The 15,818-nt window shown below is 35.5% G+C and overlaps 1 protein-coding gene across 14 annotated transcripts in view; it reads left to right on the forward strand.

Moving 5' to 3' along the window:
• Positions 1 to 15,818, forward strand: part of MAP2 (microtubule associated protein 2) — a 318,054-nt gene that overhangs the window by 148,514 nt on the left and 153,722 nt on the right. For all 14 annotated transcript variants that reach the window (XM_062190748.1, XM_062190757.1, XM_062190862.1 and 11 more), the window contains one exon: positions 11,837 to 11,901. The gene's annotated coding sequence lies outside the window, so the exon portion shown is untranslated. The remainder of the gene's footprint in view (positions 1 to 11,836; positions 11,902 to 15,818) is intronic.

Consider the following 15,818-nt stretch of genomic DNA (forward strand, 5'->3'; position numbering starts at 1 on the left):
TTTCATTGTACTTGCCTTTAACTGAATGTTATCAGTGCCAGCTTCTCAAGATTTCCCTTTATGTATTCTTTGTGCATTTCTTTTTTTTTCTCATTTAGTAAGTTTATTGCTTGAATATGTTTGCTTTTTTGTGATGTATATTTTTAACTTTTATTTAATAAGTATAAATTTCCATAGTACAACTTTTGGATTACAGTGGCTTTTTCTTCCCATAACTTCCCTCCCACCCGCAACCATCCCATCTCCCACTCCCTCTCCCATCCCATTCACATCAAGATTAATTTTCAATTATCTTTATATATAGAAGATCAATTTAGTATATACTAAGTAAAGATTTCCACAGTTTGCACCCACACAGAAACACAAAGTATAAAGTACTGTTTGAGTACTAGTTATGCCATTAATTTACACAGTACAACACATTAAGGACAAAGATCCTACATGGGGAGTAAGTGCACAGTGGCTCCTGTTGTTGATTTAACAATTGACACTCTTATTTATGATGTCAGTAATCACCTGAGGCTCTTGTCATGAGTTGCCAAGGCTATGGAATCCTCTTGAGTTCACCAACTCTGATCTTATTTAGACAAGGCCATAGTCAAAGTGGAAGTTCTCTCCTCCCTTCAGAGAAAGGTACTGCCTTCTTTGATGGCCTTGCTTTCCGCTGGGATCTCACTCACAGAGATCTTTCATTTAGGTCATTTTTTTTGGCACTGTGTCTTGACTTTCCATGCCTGAAGTACTCTCATGGGCTTTTTGGCCAGATCCAAATACCTTGAGGGCTGATTCTGAGGCCAGAGTGCTGTTTAGGGCATCTGCCATTCTATGAGTCTGCTGTGTATCCTGCTTCCCATGTTGGATTATTCTCTCCTTTTTAATTCTATCAGTTAGTATTAGCAGACACTAGTCTTATTTATGTGATCCCTTTGACACTTAATCCTATCATTATGATCAATTATGAACTGAAACTGATCACTTTAACAAGTAAGATGGTATTGATACATGCCACCTTGATGGATTGAATTGGAATCCCCTGGCACGTTTCTAACTCTACCATTAGGGGTAAGTCCAATTGAGCATGTGCTGAACTGTATATCTTCTCCCTCTCTTATTCCCACTCTTATATTTAACAGAGATCACTTTTCAGTTAAATAACTAAGAATAATTGTGTGTTAATTAAAGAGTTCAACCAATGGTATAAAGTAGAACACAAAAATACTAAAAGGAATAAAGTATTAAGTTGTTCCTCGACAGTCAGGACAAGGGCTGATCAAGTCATTGTTTCTCATAGTGTCCATTTCATTTCAATAGGTTTCCTTTTAGGTGCTCAGTTAGTTGTCACCGATCAGGGAGATCATATGATATTTGTCCCTTTGGGACTGGCTTATTTCACTCTGCATGATGTTTTCCAGATTCCTCCATTTTGTTGCAAATGATCAGATTTCTTTTTTTTTTTTTTTTACTGATGTATAGTATTCTGTAGAGTACATATCCCATAATTTCTTTATCCAGTCTTCTGTTGATGGGTATTTAGTTTGATTCCATGTCTTAGCTATTGTGAATTGAGCTTGTGCATTTCTTGATACAGACTTCATGATCCCTTTTGTCATCTATCAGTCATCAATCATATATTTTATTGAGCAACCCAAATTAAAATTAAGCAGTGCCTTTCCTTCTAGAAAAATCTGCAGAGATGGTTTGTTGGCCTGGCAATCAAGGTGCTGGTTGGTTTGTCTGCATCCCATATTGAAGTGCCTGGATTTGAATCCCTGAGTTGCTCACTTCCAATTCTAGCTTCACGTTGGTGTGAGAACTAGAAGATAGCAAGTGACAGCCCATGTTATTGGGTCCTTGCCACACACTTAGGACACGAGAATTGAGTTTCCAGCAACCTGGTCCACCGCTGACTATTGTGGGCATTTGGAGTGTAAATAGATGGAATATCTCTCTGTCTTTTGTCTCTCTGCTTCTTAAATAACAAATAGCAAATGAATATACTCTTCTCTTAAAAAAATAGAAAAGCCTCTCATTTAGGCAACTCCTACTTTTTTCTGTGTCATCTATGTGCTCTCAAATATTTAATTACGAAGTATCTATAAGCTGGGCATTTGATTCCCTTTTGTTTACTACTTTAGTTCTACTGGGCTCCTAATAAACAGATACCAGGCTGAACTGCTGCAATCAAATGAACACTTCTCTCATTTTTTCCCTAGGTCAGCATCTACAAAGTAAATTAATGTTATTTACTGTGCACTAATATAAAAAGAGTCCTCCAGACATTAAAGAAAGAGAAAATGATCCGAAACATATTAAATTTGTCTTGAGCTAAAATGAAACTGAAGAGTTGGAAGTTTTTCTAAATGATTCCTTATATATTTTTCTGTTTCCTTGCCTGTGGTATGCATGGCTTTGGGGGGAAAAAGAGAAATACTAGAAAGGAATAGGAAAATCAAAGAAACTGAAAAGGTGAGCAAAAATCATAACAAAAGAGAGTGTGATATTTTAATAGAAAATTTAGTGTCCCCAGGGATACAGAAATTGAACAAATCACAGTGGCTATTATTGCAAAGAAAATATTTTTGCAGTCTGTTTAAAATATAAGTCAAGGGGCCGGCACTGTGGCATAGTGAGTGAAGCTGTCGCCTACAGTGCTGACATTCCATATGGGCACCAGTTCCAGTCCTGGCTGCTCCACTTCTGATCCAGCTCTCTACTATGGCCTGGGGAAGCAGTAGAGGATGATCCAAGTCCTTGGGCCCCTGATCCACATAGGAGACCTGGAAGAAACTCCAGGCTCTTGGCTTTGGTTTGACCCAGCTCTGGTCCTTGCAGCCATTTGGGGTGTAAACTAGCAGAAGGAAGACCTCTCTCTCTCTCTCTCTCTCTCTCTTTCTTTCTCTCTCTTTCTCTCTGCCTCTGTAACTCCACCTTTCATATAAATAAATGTTTAAAAAAATAAAAGTCAAAATGGATAGGCAATGCCTAGTAAAATGGTTGAGCTGTTTAATGGAATATTAAATAAGTATCTTCTCAGAACTATACCTATGAAATCTGTTCTCTTTATATTAATAAAAATTTTAAAAATCCAATTCTTCAATTACATATTTGTTATTAAAAAGAAAAAGGATCGGGGCCGGCACTGTGGCGTAGTAGGTAAAGCTGCTGCCTGCATTGCCAGCATCCCATATGGGCGCTGGTTCGAGACCCGGCTGCTTCTGATCCAGCTTCTCTGCCTGGGAAAGTAGTGGGATATGTCTCAAGTCCTTGGGCCTCTATATCCATGTGGGAGACCCAGATGGAGCTCCTGGCTCCTGGCTTCAGATAAGTGCAGCTCTGGCTGTTGCGGGCAATTGGGGAATGAACCAGCAGATGGAAGACCTCTCTCTCTCTCTCTCTCTCTCTCTCTGTATGTGTCTCTCCCTCTCCCTAACTCTTTCAAATAAATAAAATGTTTTAAAAACAAAAAGGGAAAATGCCATAAAATTATGAAGAATAATAATTCATTGTAATGTAATTTTTAATATTTATTTTTATTTATTTGAAAGAGTGAAAGAGAGGGAGAGACAGAATGAGATAACTTTCATCTGCTGGTTCACTCTCCAGATGGCTGCAAAGGGCAGGACTAGATCTTCCACTAGTGTGGCAAGGGCTCAGATACCTGGGCCATCATCTGCTGCTTTCCTGGGTGTATGACAAGGAAGCTAGTTTGGAACCAGAGCATCTGGTTCTGGAACCTGTGCCCTGATATGGGAACCTGACATCCTAAGTGGCCTGCTGCACCACACCAGCCCCGATATAATGTAACATTAAAACATTAAACATTGAATCTGGCAAACATGATGATTCTATTGTGAATAAATATTCCTGTGTCTGACATTGATTATGTATAATCTTTCCATTTAATTCAATAGTCAATATGTCTTTTACCTAGAATGCTTTGGAGCTTATAAATATGATAAGATGAAACATGAAATTTTAATAGAAATAAGAATGATAATCTCTCTTTCCACTGAAGTTCCTATTTCTTCTCCCACAAAGGATTTGATATTTATCTTTTATATTCTTTAGTTACAAACAATAGGAGAATCGTGACTTTAGTTCAGTGTGTGTTGTAGTTCTTACTGTTTTATTTAAAATATCTTTTAAAAATACCCACATAGCTAATTAGGTTTCTGTTTTTATCTCTAATTTGATGAAGATCAGATTTCATCTCTGGCATAAAGATAAGAAGAAGTGGAAAGATAGGAACTAAGATACTACAAATGTAATTCTTGATGACCAACTTCCTAGTGTAACATCCCTAAACACCAGAGAGATTAGAGAGATTTCATAAATTTGAGGAATGTGTATTTCATCTATTAGCAAAATAAATATCATATGTGATAAATAAATATCACATTCTACATGTGATATCGCATTTCTTACACTGTCACAGAAAGTGTTTCATGATTTAAACCAAAAATAGTAACATTGAATAAAATGTTGTAGTATCTTGGAGAATTTCAACCTTTTCAAAATAAGTGTAATGCTGAGTTTAAAAACTACTTAAATCAGATGGAGTAGCACTGACTGACTTCTCCCATACTTCTAGCTCTCCAACTCTATTGCTGGGGCCTGAAGGAATAGCAAGAGCTTAGAATATTGAGGTAAATTAATTTTCAAGACTGATAAAGTGATAAAACAAAATAATTCATTTTAGCAGTTCAAAAAAGAAATCAAGAATTTGGATCTAATATGTGATGCAGCATTTGATTTTATAGCATTTGATTGTGTGTCAGTATTTAATCTTCCATTAAATTGTAATGGCTCTACTTGTAGAGACATTTGATAAAATGAAGGTTCATTTCCTGCTTCCAGAAAGATTAGCCAAAAAATTCATGATTCATGAAGAAGGTTCTGCTTCACTGACTACTAAATGAAAATATTTAGTAAAATGTTCTCCATACTCATTCTCTTAATTTGCCTTCATGGCTTCCCCAGTTCTGTTGCAGGTACTCAAATAGTTCACCTATAAACAGGTTGTACTCCAGTAGTGAAAGAAACACATTTTTTTAAAATCAACTTTTAGGTAATTGCAAAAACGGAGATAAGTTTACAAGTTATAACTAAGGAATCACCAGTGGATAAAAGGATAAAAAAAACACTGCTAGAAATTTTTAAAAAATTAAAGAATCTTTTTAAAGCCTGAATTAAAGAGAGAGATGTATTCAAAATAGTCATTTATAAATGTGCCAAAGATGAAAAGTCTAACAGTACTATATTTAGATAGTTACCCAGGTCTCAAATTAAATGAAATAAGTGATTTTGTGTCATGATTTCTGAAACTGAGTCCAGAGTTAAGACTTCTAGGTAGTAATTTATGCTATTTATGTATGTATGTATGTATGTATGTATGTATTTAATTATTTTTGAGAGGTGAGAGGAGGAGGAAAGTTAGGAGATGGAAAGAACATAGGAACATGTATCTCATCCATATAACTATTTTTTCTTCCAAGAATAGATTAGGTAAACAGTAAATAAAATCATATTTTCTTCCTCAACAAACAAAATGCTTGTGTTTATGCATATTATTTAAACATGAGCAGATGCAATCTGAAGTAATACTGAAAATAAAAATCTGTGTTTCTTATCATATATCTTTGGTGCACAGCATATTGTTGTCATAAATAATCTTAAATACCTATCATAGAAACATGGAAACTTCTTAGTTGTATGTTAGTTTGTTTGCTCTGTTACCTTGTAAGTGTTAGGCTGCATTGCAAACTAGCTCAGAAGTCAAGGGATTGAATTTCTGCTCTACCCTTACCACTTCTGTGTCATTGGACACATTACTAACCCTAACTGGGCCTATTTTCTCAACTGTAAGACAGCAGTCCTTAACTCTCAGAATTGTTGACTAAAATAATGTGCTCAAAGAGGTTAGTACACTATAGAAACTAATTTGCTTATATCAGATCTGTGTGTGTGTGTGTGTGTGTCTCACATTGATTCTGAGAAAGGAAGGAGCTTTGTGATACTGTGTGCTTTGAAAGTTTGGGAAACCATCAGGAAAGAGGCGGAGTTTTAAATGCACAAAAAGGAAGGATAAGATGTGGGCTAAAAAAGTAGACAAACCTGAAATAAACTGGCAATTATAGCAGGTGTCAGCAAGAGTTTTTTTGTGAAAGAAACTATTTGGAAAACATCTTAAACGGTCCCTTCTTTTGTCATAATATTATAGTGCTGTAAGGGGTGCTGTAGACAAATTATGTTACTAGTTGATGTGTTCCTAAATATGTATTTTCTTTATTTTGTTCCCTTCATTTATTTTTTTTACTTACAGTTACCATTTATGCACTAAAACTCAATGTAAAAAGCCATCTCTCTACTGGGGAAAAATATTTTCCTACAATTTGTTTATTTAACATACACATAAGATCACATGGCCTTCATTGATACAGCCAAGGTTATATGATATGCTTACAAAATGATTGCTCATAATAACTCCTTTTGAATGATTTTCACTACAAACCTTAAAACTTATTGTAAACAAAGAGCTTCTGAGCCAATGGGACTATCATATTTATTATTTTGAGGTATACCATACGTTAGTAGATCCACACATCTTAATTCCTTTCCCTCTTCTCCTCTCCATGATTTGGCCACCCAAATCAATAAAATATTGTGCTTCTTCCCAGTCAGTACTACCCCTCAACCTATTCCCCAAAGATAGATTGGAGTAATAGTTTTGTCTGTTCTTGAAATTCATATGAATGGAATAATACATTATACACTCTATTCTTTCACTCATCATGCTTATGAGATTCATCTAAGTAGCTGCATGCAATGGTAATTTTTCTTGTTTCTTTTCCTGTTTAAATGTGTAGTAATCCTCTTACTATGTGAATGTAGCACAATTAATTCTATTATTGACAAGTACTGGGAATTTTCTAATTTTTATGCTATCATGAATAAAGCTATTAAAAACATGTTTGTAAATGTTTTTGAGGGCATACTTATGCATGTCTCTTCTCTCAGTCTACTAGCAGTGGACTTGCTCATGGGATAAACACATATTGCTAGGTATTGTCAGAAAGTTAGCTTTTCTATATATTGCTAGATAGTCTTCAAAGTGGTTTTGCTAATTTAAATGTCCACAGCAATATAGGAAAGTTCCAATTGTTCTACTATGATAGTTTAAAAATCTTTATAAAGTTTTTATTCCCAACATAGTTCTTAAGGTGATTTGATAAATTGAGGTAGTGTCATTTTTATAACTTACTCTATTCAACTGTGCATCATGTTATGGCTTCTCTAAGTATTAGGTCAAAACATATGAAATTGCCTTTTTTTAGGTAAGACATAATAAAATTTCAATATTTCATGTAATTCAGACTAAAGTGAAAACTATGATACTTTCTTTTGCTGTTTGACCACATTACACTTTTTGTGTGGATCAAGATTGTTGGAAGAAAAGCTGTCATCTATAGCATTTTTTATTTCAGATTTTTGGAGTAAGATGCTCCATCTGCACCAACCTCATTGGCTAGCTCCATGAAGGCAGTCATCTTTACATGTCTGGAGATTGGTGGATACAAAGCACCTAAAACTGCCTGGACCACACAGGCACACAGAAATATTTTTCAAATGAATAAATGTGAAAATCACAGTGGGGGCTGGCATTGTGGCATAGTGGGCAAAGCTGCTGCCTGTGATGCCAGCATTTCATAGAGGTGCTGGTGTATGTCTCGGCTGCTCCCTTTCTGATCTAGCTCCCTGCTAATGACCTGGGAAAAGCAGTAGAAGATTGCCCAAGTGTTTGGGCCCCTTCTATCCCTAGAGGACACCTGGGATGAAGCTCCAGGCTCCTGGTTTCAGCCTGGTCCAGCACTGTTCATTGTGGCCATCTGGGGAGTGAACCAGAGGATGGAAGATCTCTCTCCCTCTCTGTTTCTCCTTCTCTTTCAAAAAAAAAAAAAAAATCACAGTGATGAACTAGAGTATCTAAACACAAGAAAAATCACTGAATCCTACATTGTTTTCCCTATTCTATTCATTGCTTCCCTCATGAATATCACTTTTTTTATTGGAGTATAATCATTCATTGCCATAAAATTCATATTTTGGTGATTTCCATTATAGATATACATTTATTTAAAATAAAGATTTCTTCTTACTTTGAATTTTACAAATTATCTAGCATAGGGCTATCAGCTCTTCATGCACAGAAGAGCAAAATGGAATAGGAACTAAGGATTGTGATGGGGCATGGCTGCAATATTCATTTTTCTAGTTAAGAAAGCCTTACTCAAGAAGATCATGTAAGAGCAAAGGGTGGTACAAAAGATGTGCTTCCATTATTCATTCCTAAACAGTTTAAAGAGTTACACACCAATACACAAATTAGTTTGTTTAGAGAATGAAACCATGGGTCTTCCAAAAGAGCCAGGGGAGTGAGTTCACTTAATTTGGGAATACAGTTAAACCAGATTCTTGCACATCAGCATCTGCAAAGATGCAGATACACCAGAGGGGCAGAGTCATATCTCATCCAAGTGAGAGAAAGAAGGTAAAGTTAGGTCTCTGTTTACTTCTCCCCCACTACAGCTCATGTTTCAAAGTAGTAAATACTGTTTCGCATTTGTCTCATCCCTAGAAACTATCAAGTGTCTGAAAAATACATATATGTGTCATCAGAGTTGGTTAAATGAAATGGTGAATTGTGCTAAGGTCTAAACTATTGTCAAAAAAAGGAAGGGAAAGAAAAGAAACACAGTTTAGCTTCATAGGCATAAACATGAAAATCTAAAAATTCATGAGTCTCTCGGTTATCTGTCATCTTGTATTCTTAAAACATGACATATTAAGAGCAGAAAGTATTAAGTGTTTTTGAAAGTTGTGCTATTTCTTACGCTAACCAGGACTAGTATGCGAGTTATATGAGATCAGGTGGAATATGATACATATTTCAAGAAATGGTAATTTTATGCATCATTTTTGTGTGTTCATAAGTGAACAGATGACAATATATTGTCTAAAATCAGTGAATAAAAATAAACATTTAACAAAGAGATCATGTTTCAATGAGCACTGGGAGTGGGGGAAATACTAGCCTGTGTGTAGGATTCACTATGCCCTGAAATCTCTCATAATTATTGCCTCTGGTAACCATATTTTTAAAAATGTGATTTATTCGTGTTATAGCTTATATACTGGGGGAAGAGAATGATAATGTTGGCAGCAACTGTATTTTATATAGAAAAAATGTAGCGTGACTCCATCTACAGATGAATTAACCTAAAAGCAATGAGTCATGAGAATTGAATATTGAAAGGACACTTTTGAAAGAAAGTAAAATAATAAAATATCAAGGTCAAATCCTAACCATTATTTTTACTGAGTAGTTCAGAAAGATTTTAACAAATACTGCGCCCTCCAGTGGTTGTTTTTGAGTCAATGTTCCTTTTTTTTTCTTTCTAATTTTTTTTTTTTTATTTTACTCGGGCTTTCAATTTTGCAGCTTCATTGTTTCGGATAACCTCAGGACGTTTTGGAATGTCCGTAATAAGGGGAACTTTGGGGAGTCTGCCTCAACATGAAAGGTCATATGTGTGGAAAGAATGATGCTCACAATGACAGAGTGCCTAGTATATGTTGATTAAGTTCAGGCTCAACAACGTAGATCTACAAAAGGGCAATCATGTTTGATTCATGTGATTGCCAGATTGGAAATGAAAGAAAAGCTGTTTCCATAATTACCCCATATTCTTCAGACCTCAAATTCAGTGCAGCACGAATATTAAGCAAAGCTAGTTCTCAGAATGATTGCAATGCATTTTAAGGAGGGAGAGTACTGCCTTAGCAAATAAAAGGTTTACAGGATCAAAGACAAAGGATGTTTCCAGAATCTGTTGCTTGTAAACAGAAGAGAAAAAAGAGAAGGCAGATCACTCCGTGAGAGACAAAAAGCAGGAACTGAGTCAGGAACTGGCTGGTATCTCTGTTTTGTGAAGTTGGTCAGACTGCCTGGGCCTCAGCTTTCCCAGCTATGAAACAAAGAGTGTGGATGAGGCTGAGTGATTTCCATGAATCTAGTATATAGATATAAGCAAGGAGTGGCAGGAGCGATCTCATACAAAAGAGCCATACCTTAAATATTTATGGAAGCAAAATTAGCAGAAGAATGGCTGAAGGAAGAGTACAAATTCATCTTAATGAATTCAAAATGGAGCATAAAACCCACAGAGACAAATCATTCCAGAAGGAAGATTCTGTCTGTAAATTCCCTCCACTGGGTCTCATCCCCTCCTCTCTAGCATCAGCTTGTACTTTCCTTCCCCTTACTTTCTGTTTCTGGTAACCATGGAGATGCTCCCTCCCAGCACCCTTGTTCTCAGCTGGTCCTTTGGTAGACGTTGAATTTTGTTCCATTCACTGGCGCAGGGCGTTAACAATGCCGTAAAAAATAATTAATTTATTAACAGTTTCCTCTTTCCTTCTTCTTCATGAAATAAATGCAAGGAGTTACTTCACACTTAACCTCCCTACATAAGGGGCACTGTAAAACAGGAATATTTGACTGTTAATTTCGGTTGATAGCATGAAAGGATTCTGATTATGCTAGAGATTCAATTCTTCACCTTGGCCCTCAGGGACTGCACAGTTCCAGTACTCAAGCTGGTTGTCATCTCCTTTTGCTTTTGTGTGTAAACGGAATAAAATAGATTGTCCACAAAATCACTTATCAATCCTGGTTTCCTAACCCTCTTTGTGTTTTGCTTTCGCCCTTGTAAGGAAGACATTGCCAAGTGCGCAATTGTCGTAGTTACAAGGGGATTGAATTTTCTGTAGGAAAATATATGTAAATATATGCATCTCTCTAACGGACACATTTATTTTGTAATAAAAACTACCAATATCTACCAGTTTTAAAAATATTCAAATTATCTGCTAATGACAAAACAAATAATCTCCGGCATCCTCCATGAAGTTAATAAAAACACTTATAATCTACCAATTACTCACGTGCTGTTCATGCAGTTTACCTTGTTTGTAAATCATCTGTGCCTGAAAACTGTCCATTTAAGTTTTCAGCACGGTGTGTGTGAGAGAGTGTGTGCGCGCTGCGCGCGCGCGTCTGGCATTAACACAAAGGAGACCAGATGATGACATTCATAGGCTTATAGACTCGACTCCAGGGGACACACTTGGATGGAGACAATTAAAATGCCTGTCAGGCGTTTGGTACCAGAAGCCCCTATGGCAAACCGCTAAATCGTAAGCCACGACTGCATCCTATTGTCAGTGAATGATGGCGGAGCTGAGTGGCTTGTCATCATTCTCGAAAATTCTGAGGCTAGTGAGCTCTCTCTCCCTCTCCCACTCGCCTTATTTTCCTTTTCGCCACTGCGGGGACTTTTTCTAATTTGCAGCTTCCCTTCCCCGACACACACAGACGCGAGCTGGTGGCTTGCAGACTGCGTCTGTCTGGAGCTGGAAAGCAAGGGAGCCAGCCTTGGGAGATAATGGTCCTGGAGGAAGATTCTGCAGCAGTTTTCAAAGGCTAGACTTGGGGGGTGTTGCTGCATATGCGCTGGTAATGGTTTGGGGCTTTTTATTTTGTTTTGTTTTTATTCTGTTTTTCAAAGGATCTGCTTTATATGATCTCCGAGTGAAATGCTTTTCAATTCATTACTGAGCTTCTTAAAAATTCAAGTACTGCATATTTTGTACTATAAATCGTAAGGCATAGACTTATTTGGATATAAAGAATGCTTTTGCTTACTGGTGAGTTGCCATTTTTGATATTTATTTAACAAACCTATATATTTTTTTTCCTTTTGTTTTCTTTCAATAGATTCTTCCTCTTGTCTCCAACTGAAGAAGCATTGACTGGGAACTACTCACTCAGAAAATTAAAAGGTACCACATGTTTTGTTTGGATGTTTAAACGAGGGAAAATCAGGGAAGAATTGGAAAATGTTCTTATTTTAGTTAATCTCTCCACAGCTGGCCTTTTATCTTTAAGGCTATGTTGATTATTGTCGTTAGCATGTATGATTTCCGATGCAAATAATACCATTATCCATATTTATTTGGATTAAAAGAAGCCTGAAGAATTATGTCTTTTGTCTATATTGTAAGTTATTTTTTAAAAATCAGCATATCTAATTGTTGGAATGTAACATTGCAACGTTTTTTAAAATGTCCAAAAATCTCCAACTTAATAAAAATTCATCAGTTTGATTTTAAGAGAAATATATTAACTAAGATTTTGTATGGAAAAATCCTCTTGATGAATGATTTTTTTAAATGGTTAAATGAAATGGCTTACCCTTCCAATGTAGAATGAGCCATAAGAGATGGAAACCCAGGAATGACTCAGTATTGTTGGGTTTTGCAAATAAAAATTCTAACTTCTTCATTGATGCTTTAGTCTTTAACAATTGATATACTTAAAGGTCATGGTTATTACTTATTCAAAGAACTGATTTTATGTATGCTTTATTCAGAACTGGCAGCATAAGAAAGTAATCCTTTATCTTGCCATGAAAACAGCTGAATCCATCAATTGTGGGCCTTATGTCTTATATGAAAAATATTAATTTCCAAATTCAGCATCAAGATTCATATTGATTTGAGAGGGCAACATTGGGCATTACATATTCCTTAATTTTTTAACATTATCTTTAACTTTAGTATATATTCACATCAAGAAAGCCTATATTTGTGATTTGCCTTTAAAAAAATGGAAGACATTTTCTGCTTTACTGAGATGATCAATAGCGCCATTAAAACCTTTCCTTGACATCCATATAGTATTTCCCCACAAGATATCAGATGAAAATATTGCATGCAATACACTTAGGTTTTATAATATACTTTAAAAATGGCTGGTGTTCAACTTGCTGACCCTGAAATGCCCTAAGTAGGTGATGTACACCTGTGAATGTAAAGATTTGTAGCACCTGAAGAAGACTAATGCATTGTCCTTGGTTGATTTTCTCTGCAGTGTATAATCATGAGAAATTTAATTTATTCATTCCACAAGCACTTCTTAAGAGCCTTGCTGCTGTGGGTAGTTATTGTGGGAGAGAAGTAAGGGGCAGATGACACTGTCTGCAGCCTTCCAGAGTGTAGGCAGTATCACATAAGAATTTTGAACAGGAGAATGAATTCTGTTAAAATAAAACAGGGTGTTCTAAAAAAGGAAATTACTTGGTTTCAGATACTGACAAAATTGAGTAGGCTAGTCTCAGAAACACATGAAGTTATATTGCATTTTTCCTTGGAAATTACTTGATGGGATCGTATATGAAAACCCAAACAGAACTTACTATTCCTCCTTGATGTTGTACAATCTATGAGACCATTCTCCTTTTAGGTTTCACTTAGGGAAGTGAAAATTTTTGGTATTTTCTTACCTAACTAAATCCATACAGCACATATTTCACATGAGGATCCATTTCCTAACCTTCAGACTCATTTGGCAACTCATATATTAATTTTGAACTTTTGAATATTGTAAGAATTGAAAAGGACAATATTAACAATTAACTGCTAAAAAATATCTTCAGCATATCATCAGTAGGAACTATTAAGCTCTATTACTATTTATCCAGTTATTGGAGAAGTGGCGTATGTAGAAGAGGTTGCTGGTGCCTAAATTTTCTAGAACCATTTTAAAATTCATCTGAGGGTGTGCTTACAGATTTGTGTAAAAAAAGAGTTTATTAAAGCAGCCATCAGATCAGAATTTGACTATTGGCTTCTAATTAGATATCTATTTATGCTGATTGTAAAACAATATTGTCTTGATGATTAATTCCTTTGATGATTTGCTCATGTATTTAGTGCATATGATACTACCCAAGCCACAATAGGAATCTAATAAATATTTTAAAAGTATTAAATACATAAATGAATTAATAAATATTTCCCTTATTTTTTTATTCTTGCTTTTCATGAGACTATATACTTTGAAACAGATATTTGATATTTTTAGTTTCTTAAAATGTTTGTAATATGTCTCTGATAAATAATAGTGAATTGGATGTTTAGCACTAGGTAGAACAGCAAATCAATCATGTGTAGGCATTTCCCCAAGTGATATGAAAGAGGATTTTTTTTTTATTTTGGGTTAAGCTAGAAAGAATTATTGAAATGTCCCCTTCCACTTTAATCAACTAGGGGGAAATGTCAAACTGCAGCATGAGCTTTCCTTGTGGACGCTTCCTTAATACTCTCAGCCTTGACATTGTTTATCGCTCAACATGGCTTCGGCCAAGAGTCTGCTGCAGCAGAGAGGAGGAAGCCTTTTCTCTCTCTGTCTTTCTAAATGTTATACTAGAAATGATGTCATACTTAATGAGTCCATAGTGAGCAACAAAACATTCAAGAAATATTCAAGAAGTCTTCAAAAAGTTCACAGAATTGCATATTAGCTTTTAATTCTGTTTTCCGTGAACTTTTTGAAATACCCTTGTAGAGAGATAGAAACATATTTGTAGATATTCACTCTGTATAATTAAGGAATCTGCAAAGAAACTTCTGGAATCCTAGTAGCTTTATAGAATTTTCATTGGTAAGAAAGCTATAACTTTTTGTTATTAAATATGTACCAGATCATATCCTAAGCCCTTACCATATATTATCTCATTTAACTCTCCCTATACTCTTGGGAGGTAGGTATGGTCATCAATTTACAGATGAATGAACTGAGACTCCAGTTTTGCAATCAATCCTGGTCTGGCCACAGAGCCCTTCATATAAACCACAGCACACTACATTTTTTTCTGGCAGATTTTTTTGGCACAGTCCTTTCCTTAGTCATTTATTTAAGCAAGCAATATGCAAGTATATGTTACTGTATTCAGGTGAATACACTTGTATATGTTACTATGTTTTCAAATACAATGGTATTCAATAGTATTCATAAAAATATAAATATTTTATATTCAAGAAAATTTGGAAATTAATCATGACTTTAAAATAAATTACTTTGTAAAACATTTTTCTGTGTTATTACAATGAAGTACTATTATTAAAATGCATAATCTATATAAAAAATTATCCAGATAATTCACATGCTAAATGGCATAGCTAATTTCTTAGCAAGCAGAGATTTTATTTTTTTGGAGAAATAATGACTAGAGATTTAAAAAGCCAAACTAAATAACAAGCAGGAAGTTTATAATGAACAGTAGAGAAAATACCACCTTCAAATTTGAGGACAGTGAACTAATACAGAAAAACCACTAAAGTACTAACAATTACACAAATATGTATTAAGACGCTCTCCTTTCAAAGGGGTTTACATACAGTCAGATACTTCCAGAGCTTAGTTGGGAAAGGCAGTGTGCAGTAAGGAAGTAACAGAGACTCATTGGTACCATAAGAGAAACCTGAATCACTTCTTAAGGAACTTCATTCCAGGGCAAGACGACTAACAACAGAGAAAGGATTCACAGGCAGTGTTTTATGGAGAATGACTCTTCTCAGGTGGAACTTAGGAATGAATGGAAGTGTTCAAGGTGGAAGAGGCTACAGGAGAATTCATGCATGAGCCACAGGAAGAACAGACATTGACAAAGGAATCAAATGAAGTAAATGTGTTTCAAAGGCATAGAGTGATCTCATTTGTACTCTAGAGTAGAGGGCAGAGGAAGGGAACTTAGAAGAAAAGGGTGGAAATGTCTGTGAATACTGTCAAGCTGTGCCACATGAAAGAGCAAATTATTACCCTTTTTTGAATACAAAGTAAAAATTTCATTCAGTACAACTTCATATGTTGGACAGGGAATGGCAAGTGAGAGGTTTGTTGTTTTGTTTTTTGTTTG

Source organism: Lepus europaeus, chromosome 1 (assembly GCF_033115175.1).
Source record: "Lepus europaeus isolate LE1 chromosome 1, mLepTim1.pri, whole genome shotgun sequence".
Taxonomy (NCBI): domain Eukaryota; kingdom Metazoa; phylum Chordata; class Mammalia; order Lagomorpha; family Leporidae; genus Lepus; species Lepus europaeus.